Raw genomic sequence first — 21,283 nt, 5'->3', positions numbered from 1 at the left:
AAACATTCTAACCAGGACAGTATGTATCTTACTGATAAACATTCTAACCAGGACTGTTTGTATGTTACTGATAAACATCCTAACTGGGACTTTATGTATCTTAATGATAAACATCCTAACCAGGACTGCATGTATCGTACTGATACTACATCCCAACCAGGACTGTATGTATCTTACAGATAAACATACTAACCAGGACGGTATGTATGTTACTGATAAACATCCTAACCGGGACTCTGTATCTTACTGATAAATATCCTAACCAGGACTTTATGTGTCTCACTGATACTATATCCTAACCTGGACTGTATGTATCTTGCTGATATTGACATCCTAACCAGGACTGTATGTATCTTACTGATAAACATACTAACCAGGACTGTATGCATCTTATTGATATTGACATCCTAACCAGGACTGTATGTATATTACAGATAAACATCCTAACCAGGACTGTATATATGTTACTGATAAACATCCTACCCAGGACTGTATGTATGTTGCAGATAAACATCCTAACCAGGACTGTATGTATCTTACTGATAAACATCCTATCCAGGACTGTATGTATCTTACTGATACTGACATCCTCACCAGGACTGTATGTATGTTACTGATAAACATCCTAACCACGACTGTATGTATCTTACTGATAAACATCCTAACCAGGACTGTATGTATATTACTGATGCTATATCCTAACCAGGACTGTATGTATCTTACTGATGCTATATCCTAATCAGGACTGTATGTATCTTACTGATACTATATCCTAACCAGGACTGTATGTATGTTATTCATAAACATCCTAACCAGGATTGTATGTATCTTACTGATAAACATCCTAACCAAGACTGTATGTATCTTACTGATAAACATCCTAACCTGTATGTATCTTACTGATACTATATGCTAACCAGGACTGTATGTATGGTACTGTTATTGACATCCTAACCAAGACTGTATATATCTTACTGATAAACATCTTAACCAGGACTGTATGTATCTTACTTATACTGACATCCTAACTAGGACTGTATGTATCTTACTGGTACTATAGCCTAACCAGGACTGTATGTATCTTACTGATAAACATCCTAACCAGGACTGCATTTATCTTACTGATAAATATCCTAAACAGGACTGTATGAATCTTACAGATACTATATCCTAAACAGGACTGTATGGATCTTACTGATACTATATCCTAACCAGGACTGTATGTATGTTACTCATAAACATCCTAACCAGGATTGTATGTATCTTACTGATAAACATCCTAACCAGGACTGTATGTATCTTACTGATAAACATCCTAACCTGTATGTATCTTACTGATACTATATCCTAACCCTGACTGTAGGTATCTTACTGATAAACATCCTAACCAGGACTGTATGTATCTTCCTGATAAACATCCTAACCAGAACTGTATGTATCTTATCGATAAACATTCTAACCAGGACAGTATGTATCTTACTGATAAACATTCTAACCAGGACTGTTTGTATGTTACTGATAAACATCCTAACTGGGACTTTATGTATCTTAATGATAAACATCCTAACCAGGACTGCATGTATCGTACTGATACTACATCCCAACCAGGACTGTATGTATCTTACAGATAAACATACTAACCAGGACGGTATGTATGTTACTGATAAACATCCTAACCGGGACTCTGTATCTTACTGATAAATATCCTAACCAGGACTTTATGTGTCTCACTGATACTATATCCTAACCTGGACTGTATGTATCTTGCTGATATTGACATCCTAACCAGGACTGTATGTATCTTACTGATAAACATACTAACCAGGACTGTATGCATCTTATTGATATTGACATCCTAACCAGGACTGTATGTATATTACAGATAAACATCCTAACCAGGACTGTATATATGTTACTGATAAACATCCTACCCAGGACTGTATGTATGTTGCAGATAAACATCCTAACCAGGACTGTATGTATCTTACTGATAAACATCCTATCCAGGACTGTATGTATCTTACTGATACTGACATCCTCACCAGGACTGTATGTATGTTACTGATAAACATCCTAACCACGACTGTATGTATCTTACTGATAAACATCCTAACCAGGACTGTATGTATATTACTGATGCTATATCCTAACCAGGACTGTATGTATCTTACTGATGCTATATCCTAATCAGGACTGTATGTATCTTACTGATACTATATCCTAACCAGGACTGTATGTATGTTATTCATAAACATCCTAACCAGGATTGTATGTATCTTACTGATAAACATCCTAACCAAGACTGTATGTATCTTACTGATAAACATCCTAACCTGTATGTATCTTACTGATACTATATGCTAACCAGGACTGTATGTATGGTACTGTTATTGACATCCTAACCAAGACTGTATATATCTTACTGATAAACATCTTAACCAGGACTGTATGTATCTTACTTATACTGACATCCTAACTAGGACTGTATGTATCTTACTGGTACTATAGCCTAACCAGGACTGTATGTATCTTACTGATAAACATCCTAACCAGGACTGCATTTATCTTACTGATAAATATCCTAAACAGGACTGTATGAATCTTACAGATACTATATCCTAAACAGGACTGTATGGATCTTACTGATAAACATCCTAACCAGGACTGTATGTATGTTACTGACAAACATCCTAACCAGCTCTGTATGTATGTTACTGATAAACATCCTAAACAGGACTGTATGTATCTTACTGATAAACATCCTAACCAGGACTGTATGCATCTTACTGATAAACATTCTAACCAGGACTGTATGTATGTTACTGATAAACATCCTAACCAGGACTGTATGTACCTTACTGATAAACATCCTAACCAGGACTGTATGTATCTTACTGATATTGACATCCTAACCAAGACTGTATGTATCTTACTGATAAACATCCTAACCAGGACTGTATGTATCTTACTGATGCTACATCCTAGCCAGGACTATATGTATCTTACTGATACTGACATCCTAACCTGGACTGTATGTATCTTACTAATATTGACATCCTAACCAAGACTGTATGTATCTTACTGATAAACATCCTAACCAAGACTGTATGTATCTTGCTTATACTGTCATCCTACCCAGGACTGTATGTATCTTACTGATAAACATCCTAACCGGACTGTCTGTATCTTACTGATAAACATCCTAACCAGGACTGTGTGCATCTTACTGATATTGACATCCTAACCAAGACTGTAGGTATCTTACTGATAAACATCCTAACCAGGACTGTATGTATCTTACTGATAAACATCGTAACCAGGACTGTATGTATCTTACCGATAAACATCCAAACCAGGACAGTGTGTATCTTACTGATAAACATTCTAACCAGGACTGTATGTATGTTACTGATAAACATTCTAACTGGGACTTTATGTATCTTAATGATAAGCATCCTAACCAGGACTTTATGTATCTTACTGATACTATATCCTAACCAGGACTGTATGTATCTTACTGATATTGACATCCTAAACAGGACTCTATGTATCTTACTGATAAACATCCTAACCAGGACTGTATGTTTCTTACCGATAAACATCCTAACCAGGACAGTATGTATCTTATTGATAAACATTCTAACCAGGACAGTATGTATGTTACTGATAAAAATCCTAACTGGGACTTTAAGTATCTTAATGATAAACATCCTAACCAGGACTGTATGTATCTTACTGATACTATATCCTAACCAGGACTGAATGTTTCTTACTGATACTGACATCCTAACCAGGACTGTATGTATCTGACTGATAAACATCCTAACTGGGACTGTATGTATCTTACTGATATTGACATACTAACCAGGACTGTATGTATCTTACTGATTAACATTTTAACCAGGACTGCATGTATCTTATTGATAAAAATCCTAACCAGGACTGTATGTATCTTACTGATAAACATCCTAACCAAGACTGTATTTATCTTACTGATAAATATCCTACACAGGACTGTATGTCTCTTATGGATACTATATCCTAAACAGGACTGTATGGATCTTACTGATAAACATCCTAACCAGGACTGTATGTATGTTAATAATAAACATCCTAACCAGCTCTGTATGTATGTTAATAATAAACATCCTAACCAGCTCTGTATGTATGTTACTGATATTGACATCCTAACCAGGACTGTATGCATCTTACTGATAAACATCCTAACCAGGACTGTATTTATCTTACTGATAAATATCCTACACAGGACTGTATGTATCTTATGGATACTATATCCTAAACAGGACTGTATGGATCTTACTGATAAACATCCTAACCAGGACTGTATGTATGTTAATAATAAACATCCTAACCAGCTCTGTATGTATGTTACTGATAAACATCCTAAACAGGATTGTATGTATCTTACTGATAAACATCCTAACCAGGACTGTATGTATCTTACTGATAAACATTCTAACCAGGACTGTATGCATGTTACTGATAAACATCCTAACCAGGACTGTATGTATCTTACTGATAAACATCCTAACCAGGACTATATGTATCTTACTGATGCTACATTCTAACCAGGACTGTATGTATCTTACTGATATTGACATCCCAACCAAGACTGTATGTATTTTACTGATAAACATCCTAACCAGGACTGTATGTATCTTACTGATGTTACATCCTAACCAGGACTGTATGTATCTTACTGATACTGACATCCTAACCTGGACTGTATGTATCTTACTGATATTGACATCCTAACCAAGACTGTATGTATCTTACTGATAAACATCCTAACCAGGAATGTATGTATCTTGCTTATACTGTCATCCTACCCAGGACTGTATGTACCTTACTGATAAACATCCTAACTGGGACTGTATGTATCTTACTGATAAACATCCTAACCAGAACTGTATGTATCTTACTGATAAACATCCTAACCGGGACTGTATGTATCTTACTGATAAACATCCTAACCAGGACTGTATGTATCTTACTGATAAACATCCTAACTGGGACTGTATGTATCTTAATGATAAACATCCTAACCAGGACTGCATGTATCGTACTGATACTATATCCCAACCAGGACTGTATGTATCTTACTGATAAACATCCTAACCAGGACAGTATGTATCTTACTGATAAACATTCTAATGAGTACTGTATATATGTTACTGATAAACATCCTAACTGAGACTTTAAGTATCTTTATGATAAACATCCTAACCAGGACTGTATGTATCTTACTGATATGATATCCTAACCAGGACTATATGTATCTTACTGATACTGACATCCTAACCTGGACTGTATGTATCTTACTGATACTGACATCCTAACCAGGACTGTATGTATCTTGCTTATCCTGCCATCCTTCCCAGGATTGTGTGTATCTTACTGATAAACATCCTAACCGAGACTGTATGTATCTTACTGATAAACATCCTAATCAGAACTGTATGTATCTTATCGATAAACATCCTAACCAGGACAGTATGTATCTTACTGATAAACATTCTAACCAGGACTGTTTGTATGTTACTGATAAACATCCTAACCGGGACTTTATGTATCTTGATGATAAACATCCTAACCAGGACTGCATGTATCGTACTGATACTATATCCCAACCAGGACTGTATGTATCTTACAGATAAACATTCTAACCAGGACTGTTTGTATGTTACTGATAAACATCCTAACCGGGACTCTCTGTATCTTATTGATAAACATTCTAACCAGGACTTTATGTATCTTACTGATACTATATCCTAACCAGGACTGTATGTATCTTACTGATATTGACATCCTAACCAGGACTGTATGTATCTTACTGATAAACATACTAACCAGGACTGTATGTATTTTACTGATATTGACATCCTAACCAGGACTGTATGTATGTTACAGATAAACATCCTAGCCAGGACTGTATATATGTTACTGATAAACATCCTACCCAGGACTGTATGTATCTTACTGATAAACATCCTAACCAGGACTGTATGTATCTTACTGATACTATATCCTAACCAGGACTGTATGTATGTTACTGATAAACATCCTAACCAGGACTGTATGTATCTTACTGATACTATATCCTAATCAGGACTGTATGTATCTTACTGATACTATATCCTAACCAGGACTGTATGTATGTTACTCATAAACATCCTAACCAGGATTGTATGTATCTTACTGATAAACATCCTAACCAGGACTGTATGTATCTTACTGATAAACATCCTAACCTGTATGTATCTTACTGATACTATATCCTAACCCTGACTGTAGGTATCTTACTGATAAACATCCTAACCAGGACTGTATGTATCTTCCTGATAAACATCCTAACCAGAACTGTATGTATCTTATTGATAAACATTCTAACCAGGACAGTATGTATCTTACTGATAAACATTCTAACCAGGACTGTTTGTATGTTACTGATAAACATCCTAACTGGGACTTTATGTATCTTAATGATAAACATCCTAACCAGGACGGCATGTATCGTACTGATACTATATCCCAACCAGGACTTTATGTATCTTACAGATAAACATCCTAACCAGGACTGTATGTATGTTACTGATAAACATCCTAACCGGGACTCTCTGTATCTTATTGATAAACATTCTAACCAGGACTTTATGTATCTTACTGATACTATATCCTAACCAGGACTGTATGTATCTTACTGATATTGACATCCTAACCAAGACTGTATGTATCTTACTGATAAACATCCTAACCAGGACTGTATGTATCTTACTGATGCTACATCCTAGCCAGGACTATATGTATCTTACTGATACTGACATCCTAACCTGGACTGTATGTATCTTACTAATATTGACATCCTAACCAAGACTGTATGTATCTTACTGATAAACATCCTAACCTGTATGTATCTTACTGATACTATATCCTAACCCTGACTGTAGGTATCTTACTGATAAACATCCTAACCAGGACTGTATGTATCTTCCTGATAAACATCCTAACCAGAACTGTATGTATCTTATCGATAAACATTCTAACCAGGACAGTATGTATCTTACTGATAAACATTCTAACCAGGACTGTTTGTATGTTACTGATAAACATCCTAACTGGGACTTTATGTATCTTAATGATAAACATCCTAACCAGGACTGCATGTATCGTACTGATACTACATCCCAACCAGGACTGTATGTATCTTACAGATAAACATACTAACCAGGACGGTATGTATGTTACTGATAAACATCCTAACCGGGACTCTGTATCTTACTGATAAATATCCTAACCAGGACTTTATGTGTCTCACTGATACTATATCCTAACCTGGACTGTATGTATCTTGCTGATATTGACATCCTAACCAGGACTGTATGTATCTTACTGATAAACATACTAACCAGGACTGTATGCATCTTATTGATATTGACATCCTAACCAGGACTGTATGTATATTACAGATAAACATCCTAACCAGGACTGTATATATGTTACTGATAAACATCCTACCCAGGACTGTATGTATGTTGCAGATAAACATCCTAACCAGGACTGTATGTATCTTACTGATAAACATCCTATCCAGGACTGTATGTATCTTACTGATACTGACATCCTCACCAGGACTGTATGTATGTTACTGATAAACATCCTAACCACGACTGTATGTATCTTACTGATAAACATCCTAACCAGGACTGTATATATATTACTGATGCTATATCCTAACCAGGACTGTATGTATCTTACTGATGCTATATCCTAATCAGGACTGTATGTATCTTACTGATACTATATCCTAACCAGGACTGTATGTATGTTATTCATAAACATCCTAACCAGGATTGTATGTATCTTACTGATAAACATCCTAACCAAGACTGTATGTATCTAACTGATAAACATCCTAACCTGTATGTATCTTACTGATACTATATGCTAACCAGGACTGTATGTATGGTACTGTTATTGACATCCTAACCAAGACTGTATATATCTTACTGATAAACATCTTAACCAGGACTGTATGTATTTTACTTATACTGACATCCTAACTAGGACTGTATGTATCTTACTGGTACTATAGCCTAACCAGGACTGTATGTATCTTACTGATAAACATCCTAACCAGGACTGCATTTATCTTACTGATAAATATCCTAAACAGGACTGTATGAATCTTACAGATACTATATCCTAAACAGGACTGTATGGATCTTACTGATAAACATCCTAACCAGGACTGTATGTATGTTACTGACAAACATCCTAACCAGCTCTGTATGTATGTTACTGATAAACATCCTAAACAGGACTGTATGTATCTTACTGATAAACATCCTAACCAGGACTGTATGCATCTTACTGATAAACATTCTAACCAGGACTGTATGTATGTTACTGATAAACATCCTAACCAGGACTGTATGTACCTTACTGATAAACATCCTAACCAGGACTGTATGTATCTTACTGATATTGACATCCTAACCAAGACTGTATGTGTCTTACTGATAAACATCCTAACCAGGACTGTATGTATCTTACTGATGCTACATCCTAGCCAGGACTATATGTATCTTACTGATACTGACATCCTAACCTGGACTGTATGTATCTTACTAATATTGACATCCTAACCAAGACTGTATGTATCTTACTGATAAACATCCTAACCAAGACTGTATGTATCTTGCTTATACTGTCATCCTACCCAGGACTGTATGTATCTTACTGATAAACATCCTAACCGGGACTGTATGTATCTTACTGATAAACATCCTAACCAGGACTGTGTGCATCTTACTGATATTGACATCCTAACCAAGACTGTAGGTATCTTACTGATAAACATCCTAACCAGGACTGTATGTATCTTACTGATAAACATCGTAACCAGGACTGTATGTATCTTACCGATAAACATCCAAACCAGGACAGTGTGTATCTTACTGATAAACATTCTAACCAGGACTGTATGTATGTTACTGATAAACATTCTAACTGGGACTTTATGTATCTTAATGATAAGCATCCTAACCAGGACTTTATGTATCTTACTGATACTATATCCTAACCAGGACTGTATGTATCTTACTGATATTGACATCCTAAACAGGACTCTATGTATCTTACTGATAAACATCCTAACCAGGACTGTATGTTTCTTACCGATAAACATCCTAACCAGGACAGTATGTATCTTATTGATAAACATTCTAACCAGGACAGTATGTATGTTACTGATAAAAATCCTAACTGGGACTTTAAGTATCTTAATGATAAACATCCTAACCAGGACTGTATGTATCTTACTGATACTATATCCTAACCAGGACTGAATGTTTCTTACTGATACTGACATCCTAACCAGGACTGTATGTATCTGACTGATAAACATCCTAACTGGGACTGTATGTATCTTACTGATATTGACATACTAACCAGGACTGTATGTATCTTACTGATTAACATTTTAACCAGGACTGCATGTATCTTATTGATAAAAATCCTAACCAGGACTGTATGTATCTTACTGATAAACATCCTAACCAGGACTGTATTTATCTTACTGATAAATATCCTACACAGGACTGTATGTCTCTTATGGATACTATATCCTAAACAGGACTGTATGGATCTTACTGATAAACATCCTAACCAGGACTGTATGTATGTTAATAATAAACATCCTAACCAGCTCTGTATGTATGTTAATAATAAACATCCTAACCAGCTCTGTATGTATGTTACTGATATTGACATCCTAACCAGGACTGTATGCATCTTACTGATAAACATCCTAACCAGGACTGTATTTATCTTACTGATAAATATCCTACACAGGACTGTATGTATCTTATGGATACTATATCCTAAACAGGACTGTATGGATCTTACTGATAAACATCCTAACCAGGACTGTATGTATGTTAATAATAAACATCCTAACCAGCTCTGTATGTATGTTACTGATAAACATCCTAAACAGGATTGTATGTATCTTACTGATAAACATCCTAACCAGGACTGTATGTATCTTACTGATAAACATTCTAACCAGGACTGTATGCATGTTACTGATAAACATCCTAACCAGGACTGTATGTATCTTACTGATAAACATCCTAACCAGGACTATATGTATCTTACTGATGCTACATCCTAACCAGGACTGTATGTATCTTACTGATATTGACATCCCAACCAAGACTGTATGTATTTTACTGATAAACATCCTAACCAGGACTGTATGTATCTTACTGATGTTACATCCTAACCAGGACTGTATGTATCTTACTGATACTGACATCCTAACCTGGACTGTATGTATCTTACTGATATTGACATCCTAACCAAAACTGTATGTATCTTACTGATAAACATCCTAACTGAGACTTTAAGTATCTTTATGATAAACATCCTAACCAGGACTGTATGTATCTTACTGATATGATATCCTAACCAGGACTATATGTATCTTACTGATACTGACATCCTAACCTGGACTGTATGTATCTTACTGATACTGACATCCTAACCAGGACTGTATGTATCTTGCTTATCCTGCCATCCTACCCAGGATTGTGTGTATCTTACTGATAAACATCCTAACCGAGACTGTATGTATCTTACTGATAAACATCCTAACCAGAACTGTATGTATCTTATCGATAAACATCCTAACCAGGACAGTATGTATCTTACTGATAAACATTCTAACCAGGACTGTTTGTATGTTACTGATAAACATCCTAACCGGGACTTTATGTATCTTAATGATAAACATCCTAACCAGGACTGCATGTATCGTACTGATACTATATCCCAACCAGGACTGTATGTATCTTACAGATAAACATCCTAACCAGGACTGTATGTATGTTACTGATAAACATCCTAACCGGGACTCTCTGTATCTTATTGATAAGCATTCTAACCAGGACTTTATGTATCTTACTGATACTATATCCTAACCAGGACTGTATGTATCTTACTGATATTGACATCCTAACCAGGACTGTATGTATCTTACTGATAAACATACTAACCAGGACTGTATGTATTTTACTGATATTGACATCCTAACCAGGACTGTATGTATGTTACAGATAAACATCCTAACCAGGACTGTATATATGTTACTGATAAACATCCTACCCAGGACTGTATGTATCTTACTGATAAACATCCTAACCAGGACTGTATGTATCTTACTGATACTATATCCTAACCAGGACTGTATGTATGTTACTGATAAACATCCTAACCAGGACTGTATGTATCTTACTGATACTATATCCTAATCAGGACTGTATGTATCTTACTGATACTATATCCTAACCAGGACTGTATGTATGTTACTCATAAACATCCTAACCAGGATTGTATGTATCTTACTGATAAACATCCTAACCAGGACTGTATGTATCTTACTGATAAACATCCTAACCTGTATGTATCTTACTGATACTATATCCTAACCCTGACTGTAGGTATCTTACTGATAAACATCCTAACCAGGACTGTATGTATCTTCCTGATAAACATCCTAACCAGAACTGTATGTATCTTATCGATAAACATTCTAACCAGGACAGTATGTATCTTACTGATAAACATTCTAACCAGGACTGTTTGTATGTTACTGATAAACATCCTAACTGGGACTTTATGTATCTTAATGATAAACATCCTAACCAGGACTGCATGTATCGTACTGATACTATATCCCAACCAGGACTTTATGTATCTTACAGATAAACATCCTAACCAGGACTGTATGTATGTTACTGATAAACATCCTAACCGGGACTCTCTGTATCTTATTGATAAACATTCTAACCAGGACTTTATGTATCTTACTGATACTATATCCTAACCAGGACTGTATGTATCTTACTGATATTGACATCCTAACCAAGACTGTATGTATCTTACTGATAAACATCCTAACCAGGACTGTATGTATCTTACTGATGCTACATCCTAGCCAGGACTATATGTATCTTACTGATACTGACATCCTAACCTGGACTGTATGTATCTTACTAATATTGACATCCTAACCAAGACTGTATGTATCTTACTGATAAACATCCTAACCAGGACTGTATGTATCTTGCTTATACTGTCATCCTACCCAGGACTGTATGTATCTTACTGATAAACATCCTAACCGGACTGTATGTATCTTACTGATAAACATCCTAACCAGGACTGTGTGCATCTTACTGATATTGACATCCTAACCAAGACTGTAGGTATCTTACTGATAAACATCCTAACCAGGACTGTATGTATCTTACTGATAAACATCGTAACCAGGACTGTATGTATCTTACCGATAAACATCCAAACCAGGACAGTGTGTATCTTACTGATAAACATTCTAACCAGGACTGTATGTATGTTACTGATAAACATTCTAACTGGGACTTTATGTATCTTAATGATAAGCATCCTAACCAGGACTGTATGTATCTTACTGATACTATATCCTAACCAGGACTGTATGTATCTTACTGATATTGACATCCTAAACAGGACTCTATGTATCTTACTGATAAACATCCTAACCAGGACTGTATGTTTCTTACCGATAAACATCCTAACCAGGACAGTATGTATCTTATTGATAAACATTCTAACCAGGACTGTATGTATGTTACTGATAAAAATCCTAACTGGGACTTTAAGTATCTTAATGATAAACATCCTAACCAGGACTGTATGTATCTTACTGATACTATATCCTAACCAGGACTGAATGTTTCTTACTGATACTGACATCCTAACCAGGACTGTATGTATCTGACTGATAAACATCCTAACTGGGACTGTATGTATCTTACTGATATTGACATACTAACCAGGACTGTATGTATCTTACTGATTAACATTTTAACCAGGACTGCATGTATCTTACTGATAAAAATCCTAACCAGGACTGTATGTATCTTACTGATAAACATCCTAACCATGACTGTATTTATCTTACTAATAAATATCCTACACAGGACTTTATGTATCTTATGGATACTATATCCTAAACAGGACTGTATGGATCTTACTGATAAACATCCTAACCAGGACTGTATGTATGTTAATAATAAACATCCTAACCAGCTCTGTATGTATGTTAATAATAAACATCCTAACCAGCTCTGTATGTATGTTACTGATATTGACATCCTAACCAGGACTGTATGCATCTTACTGATAAACATCCTAACCAGGACTGTATTTATCTTACTGATAAATATCTTACACAGGACTGTATGTATCTTATGGATACTATATCCTAAACAGGACTGTATGGATCTTACTGATAAACATCCTAACCAGGACTGTATGTATGTTAATAATAAACATCCTAACCAGCTCTGTATGTATGTTACTGATAAACATCCTAAACAGGATTGTATGTATCTTACTGATAAACATCCTAACCAGGACTGTATGTATCTTACTGATAAACATTCTAACCAGGACTGTATGCATGTTACTGATAAACATCCTAACCAGGACTGTATGCATCTTACTGATAAACATCCTAACCAGGACTATATGTATCTTACTGATGCTACATCCTAACCAGGACTGTATGTATCTTACTGATATTGACATCCCAACCAAGACTGTATGTATTTTACTGATAAACATCCTAACCAGGACTGTATGTATCTTACTGATGTTACATCCTAACCAGGACTGTATGTATCTTACTGATACTGACATCCTAACCTGGACTGTATGTATCTTACTGATATTGACATCCTAACCAAGACTGTATGTATCTTACTGATAAACATCCTAACCAGGAATGTATGTATCTTGCTTATACTGTCATCCTACCCAGGACTGTATGTACCTTACTGATAAACATCCTAACTGGGACTGTATGTATCTTACTGATAAACATCCTAACTGGGACTGTATGTATCTTAATGATAAACATCCTAACCAGGACTGCATGTATCGTACTGATACTATATCCCAACCAGGACTGTATGTATCTTACTGATAAACATCCAAACCAGGGCAGTATGTATCTTACTGATAAACATTCTAATGAGTACTGTATATATGTTACTGATAAACATCCTAACTGAGACTTTAAGTATCTTTATGATAAACATCCTAACCAGGACTGTATGTATCTTACTGATATGATATCCTAACCAGGACTATATGTATCTTACTGATACTGACATCCTAACCTGGACTGTATGTATCTTACTGATACTGACATCCTAACCAGGACTGTATGTATCTTGCTTATCCTGCCATCCTACCCAGGATTGTGTGTATCTTACTGATAAACATCCTAACCGAGACTGTATGTATCTTACTGATAAACATCCTAACCAGGACTGTATGTATCTTACTGATAAACATCCTAACCAGAACTGTATGTATCTTATCGATAAACATCCTAACCAGGACAGTATGTATCTTACTGATAAACATTCTAACCAGGACTGTTTGTATGTTACTGATAAACATCCTAACTGGGACTTTATGTATCTTAATGATAAACATCCTAACCAGGACTGCATGTATCGTACTGATACTATATCCCAACCAGGACTGTATGTATCTTACAGATAAACATCCTAACCAGGACTGTATGTATGTTACTGATAAACATCCTAACCGGGACTCTCTGTATCTTATTGATAAACATTCTAACCAGGACTTTATGTTTCTTACTGATACTATATCCTAACCAGGACTGTATGTATCTTACTGATATTGACATCCTAACCAGGACTGTATGTATCTTACTGATAAACATACTAACCAGGACTGTATGTATTTTACTGATATTGACATCCTAACCAGGACTGTATGTATGTTACAGATAAACATCCTAACCAGGACTGTATATATGTTACTGATAAACATCCTACCCAGGACTGTATGTATCTTACGGATAAACATCCTAACCAGGACTGTATGTATCTTACTGATACTATATCCTAACCAAGACTGTATGTATGTTACTGATAAACATCCTAACCAGGACTGTATGTATCTTACTGATACTATATCCTAATCAGGACTGTATGTATCTTACTGATACTATATCCTAACCAGGACTGTATGTATGTTACTCATAAACATCCTAACCAGGATTGTATGTATCTTACTGATAAACATCCTAACCAGGACTGTATGTATCTTACTGATAAACATCCTAACCTGTATGTATCTTACTGATACTATATCCTAACCCTGACTGTAGGTATCTTACTGATAAACATCCTAACCAGGACTGTATGTATCTTCCTGATAAACATCCTAACCAGAACTGTATGTATCTTATCGATAAACATCCTAACCAGGACAGTATGTATCTTACTGATAAACATTCTAACCAGGACTGTTTGTATGTTACTGATAAACATCCTAACTGGGACTTTATGTATCTTAATGATAAACATCCTAACCAGGACTGCATGTATCGTACTGATACTATATCCCAACCAGGACTTTATGTATCTTACAGATAAACATCCTAACCAGGACTGTATGTATGTTACTGATAAACATCCTAACCGGGACTCTCTATATCTTATTGATAAACATTCTAACCAGGACTTTATGTATCTTACTGATACTATATCCTAACCAGGACTGTATGTATCTTACTGATATTGACATCCTAATCAGGACTGTATGTATCTTACTGATAAACATACTAACCAGGACTGTATGTATTTTACTGATATTGACATCCTAACCAGGACTGTATGTATGTTACAGATAAACATCCTAACCAGGACTGTATATATGTTACTGATAAACATCCTAACCAGGACTGTATGTATCTTACTGATAAACAACCTAACCAGGACTGTATGTATCTTACTGATACTATATCCTAACCAGGACTGTATGTATCTTACTGATAAACATCCTAACCAGGACTGTATGTATCTTACTGATACTGACATCCTCACCAGGACTGTATGTATGTTACTGATAAACATCCTAATCAGGACTGTATGTTTCTTACTGATACTATATCCTAACCAGGACTGTATGTATGTTACTCATAAACATCCTAACCAGGATTGTATGTATCTTACTGATAAACATCCTAACCAGGACTGTATGTATCTTACTGATAAACATCCTAACCTGTATGTATCTTACTGATACTATATGCTAACCAGGACTGTATGTATCTTACTGATAAGCATCCTAACTAGTACTGTATGTATCTTACTGATACTATATCATAACCAGGACTGTATGTATGTTACTGATAAACATCCTAACCAGGACTGTATGTGTCTTAATGATAAACATCCTAACCAGGACTGTATGTATCTTACTGATACTGACATCCTAGCCAGAACTGTATGTATCTTACTGATAAACATCCTAACCAGGGCGGTATGTATCTTACTGATAAATATCCTAACCAAGACTGTATGTATCTTACTGATAAACATCCTAACCGGGAATGTATGTATCTTACTGATAAACATCCTAACTGGGACTGTATGTATCTTTCTGATAAACATCCTAACCAGGATTGTATGTATGTTACTGATAAACATCTTAACCAGGACTGTATGTATCTTACTGATACTATATCCTAACCAGGACTGCATGCATGTTACTCATATACATCCTAACCAGGACTGTATGTATCTTACTGATAAACATCCTAACCAGGACTGTATGTATCTTACTGATAAACATTCTAACCAGGACTGTATGTACCTTACTGATAAACATCCTAACCAGGTCTGCATGTATCTTACTGATAAACATCCTAACCAGGACTGTATGCATCTTACTGATAAATATCCTAACCAGGACTGTATGCATTTAACTGATACTGACATCCTAACCAGGACTGTATGTATCTTACTGATAAACATCCTAACCAGTACTATATGTATCTTACTGATAAACATCTTAACCAAGACTATATGTATCTTACTGATAAACATCTTAACCAGGACTGTATGTATCTTACTGATAAACATCCTAACCAGGACTGTATGCATCTTACTGATAAACATCCTAACCAGGTCTGCATGTATCTTACTGATAAACATCCTAACCAGGACTGTATGCATCTTACTGATAAATATCCTAACCAGGACTGTATGCATTTAACTGATACTGACATCCTAACCAGGACTGTATGTATCTTACTGATAAACATCCTAACCAGGACTATATGTATCTTACTGATAAACATCTTAACCAGGACTATATGTATCTTACTGATAAACATCTTAACCAGGACTGTGTGTATCTTACTGATAAACATCCTAACCAGGACTGTATGCATCTTACTGATAAACATCCTAACCAGGACTGTATGTATCTTACTGATATTGACATCCTAACCAGGACTGTATGTATCTTACTGATACTGACATCCTAACCAGGATTGTATGCATCTTACGGATAAACATCCTAACCAGGACTGTATGTATGTTACTGATAAACATCCTAACCGGGACTGTAGGTATCTTACTGAAAAACATCCTGACCAGGACTGTATGAATCTTAATGATAAACATCCTAACCAGGACTGTATGTATCTTACCGATAAACATCCTAACCAGGACAGTATGCATCTTACTGATAAACATCCTAACCAGGACTGTATGCATGTTACTGATAAACATCCTAACCAGGAATGTATGTATCCTACTGATACTATATCCTAACCAAGACTGTATGTATGTTACTGATAAACATCCTAACCAGGACTGTATGTATCTCACTGATAAACATCTTAACCAGGACTGTATGTATGTTACTGATAAACATCCTAACAAGCACTATATGTATCTTAATGATAAACATCTTAACCAGGCCTGTATGTATCTTACTGATAAACATCCTAACCAGAACTTTATGTATCTTACTCATAAACATCCTAACCAGGACTGTATGTATCTTACTGATAAACATCTTAACCAGGGCAGTATGTATCTTACTGATAAACATCCTAACCAGGGCAGTATGTATCTTACTCATAAACATCCTAACCAGGACTGTATGTATCTGACTGATACTATACCCTAACCAGGACTTTATGTATCTTACTGACACTGGCATCCTAATCAGAACTGCAGGACTAGTTTTCTTCCTTCTGTAGCTTGTTGGGATGGTCTATGGCTCTCCATGACCCTGAGTTTGATAAAACAGGTATCAGAAAATAAATGCTGAGTCTTTAAGTTACACAGCTTTATGCAGTCAATCTGCTGAAATGAGCAACAGTGCTGAATTATGAGTTTAGATTTCTTTTTTATTTTATTTTCTCTGATGTCAAATCCAGAAATGATGACTTCTCTTCACTGATGAACTGGCCAAAATGGCATTATAGTCACAGATATTTGGTTTTTATATTTCTTTTTCATGGGGGAGGGGGTAATATTTTTAGTTAATACTGTGAGCAGAATAAAAAATAGAATAGTAGCTTAGAGGCATTCAAATGACATCAGTTTACTTTGTACCTGTTTACCTGCACATTTTTTGTTGGTCCCATCAGACCTCAACGTACTGTGCTAGCCCCCAGTGCCCCACATCCACACTAGGTCTTCCAGCCATCTTTCTCCCTACACTAACTGAGCTATTCTAGTATTGCTGAGGTCAGTCATGAAACCTAAAGGCATCCTGAAGGCTCGGCTGTCTATGCTTCTGTGTGGGGAAGGTTCTTCTATTTGCCCTACTCACTCCTTTCCTCACTCCCATGCTCACTGACTACATCAGAGGGCAAATCCCCTTATCGAAACACACTTTCCCTTAGGGAGCATCATCAGTGACAGCAGTCCTATCCAGGTAAGGCACGTCCATACCTTCCTGACACCCTGTCATTCGTCTGAGTCAGTAATCAAACCTGGGTCATCTGGGTTGTAATTAGCGGATTATCCCTCTACGCCACTGGAGTGGCTAGTTTATCAAAACATTTGATCATACAAATGTATACCTATACAGACTGACCACATGGCAACAGTTGCTAATATACATCTCACAAACAGGCGGGCAAATAAATAACTAGAAAATATTTTGAAGAAATACTTATTTCTGTAATAATCTTTGTCCAGAGTCCATGTTATCCTTTTGAAAGTAATTTACAAAGTAAGAATTTCATTTGACGGACATTAATGAATGCTATCACTAAAGAGTGGGAAATGCATTACTATTGTAGAGAACATGACTTGCCTCTTGAAAGTCATAGATGGCATTACAAAAAGTGAATTTTAATAACTTTTGAAAATCTGGAAAGCTTCACGCAACTTTGATAAGTTACAAAAAAAATACTAAGACGAGAATTTACCTGTTTCTATGGTATGTTTCTCTTGTATGTTTCAATTTTCAAAAATCTCTGGTGCTACTGCAGAAGCCTTTGCTATAAGGACTATAACTTTAATTGCCTGGTCTTTGTAGTAAAAGCCACATAAATAAAAGTCTTGTATGGCAGTCTTTCTGTTTCAGCATAATCTTTGTTACACCAGTTAACACCACTCTAGAGACCCTCTGAAGAGTCACTTAGTTATAACTAATTTGCATATACATTTTGTTTGTACATCTTTGGGATTCCAAAGTGGTGTCAAGTAGCATAGGTCTTATACACCTGTATACAACCCTAGTGTTTCCATTAGTGTGATGGTATAAAAAGTGACAGATGTCATACTATTACGCAAAAGCGCACCTAAAAACATGCTGGCTATGCCCTTGCAACTCCCACTCTAATATCATCCACCCCATCCAACCACTACCTTTCTCTCCACTCCACTAACTACCTTGATTATAGCAAGCTCAGATGCTCATAAGCCTAGTACTTATTATACAGCAGGAACTTCTCATTGTAACATTTGTTAATGTCTGTTATGTACTTCACAGATAAAGATTCTAGTTGTCTACTGATGTACTATGTTCTTCATCTGTAAATATGTTGTAAGTAATTGCTATGTTAAATTGTTAAATCACTATGAAATCCAATGTAACTACTGTCTGTTTATTTTACTGTGGAGCTTTTCTCCCCGGGCCTCCGCTGAGAATGGACCTATATCCAGTCGGACACTCCCGGGCAACAAATTTAAATAAATAAATAAATAAAATAAATAAATAAGTGGTATGATAGCACCAGTCACTGTCTATGGATGTCCAGATGTATAACACACTACACCCTCCTCCCCCTTATGGCTTTACTGTGCTTTATTGCAGGTGCTGTCCATACTACCTGTACTCTACTATCAGTTGCAGAATAGTCAATCCCTTTACTAGGCTTCCTGTCACCTTTATGAACTGTGCAGGTGATGCATCAAAACTAAACAGTATAAAACTTTAGCAACATGTAAACTACCATGAGATAAACACATAGAATAACATAACTCCATTCCAGAAGTCACTGGCTACAAACTTTTAAAGATCATGTGCAGTGGTGTCCACCTTACCTTTCCAATCATCCTTTAAGTTGGCTTCCCACATTCATTACCATTTCTGGTTGCATTAAGCATCAGTAAAAGAAACAGTATGAGAAAATGAAACATTTAAACTTAAATCATACATTTTCGCAAAACGTTATTGCAGGTCACAGGTGTGCCATATGTGAAAGTTGTGAAACCTGCCTGGGTGGGCTACATACATATTGTAGATGATACCCTGTGCATTAAAGACTATCTGTAAGTTGATGGTGTTTGACCCTTTGTGGTTCATGGAACTCCTTCCCAGTTCACCAAGTGGAGCCTTTATTTCACTTTGGATAGTTTATGGCTCTAGTATCACAGGGAAATAGGACCATATCATAAAAATCTCACAAGATGTTAGCTCTCTCCTGTGGGGTACATGGGAACCACATATGCTACCTCACATGCTGAAGCATGACGTCAAGATACGTATGGAGTACTCTTGAGGCAGAGGCCTAAGATAGTCCCATTGTGTCTCTAGTAGGTCACTGAAAGGTCCCTGCATATAAGGTTGGCACTTTTCTACAATTTTCTGGCTGGTGTCCCTTTTAACTTAGTACTGGTACACAATGTCGGTATCATCAGAGGTGTAGCTGGCTCATTTGCACCCAGTGCCATTCCACAATCTGGTGCCTCCAAAGCTTTACATTTCTGAGGGAAAAAAAGGCCTGTTCTTCCCACGTGTACTACAACTTAAAAAAAAAAAAAAAACAACAGCAAAAAAGTATTTTACTATTAAATAAAGTAGCAAACTGCTTGCTACACTTATATACACACTGAAGCACTGAAGTACATTCTGAAAT

At 36.1% G+C, this 21,283-nt stretch overlaps 1 protein-coding gene across 1 annotated transcript in view; it reads right to left on the bottom strand.

Annotated features, from left to right (window-relative positions):
- HUNK (hormonally up-regulated Neu-associated kinase) overlaps window positions 1-21,283 on the bottom strand; it is a 671,891-nt gene that overhangs the window by 340,649 nt on the left and 309,959 nt on the right. The window lies entirely within an intron of this gene.

Source organism: Protopterus annectens, chromosome 5.part0, assembly GCF_019279795.1.
Source record: "Protopterus annectens isolate FY-2018-M chromosome 5.part0, PAN1.0, whole genome shotgun sequence".
In the NCBI taxonomy this organism is placed as follows: Eukaryota; Metazoa; Chordata; order Ceratodontiformes; family Protopteridae; genus Protopterus; species Protopterus annectens.
This window is presented reverse-complemented; position numbering and strand designations above follow the sequence as displayed.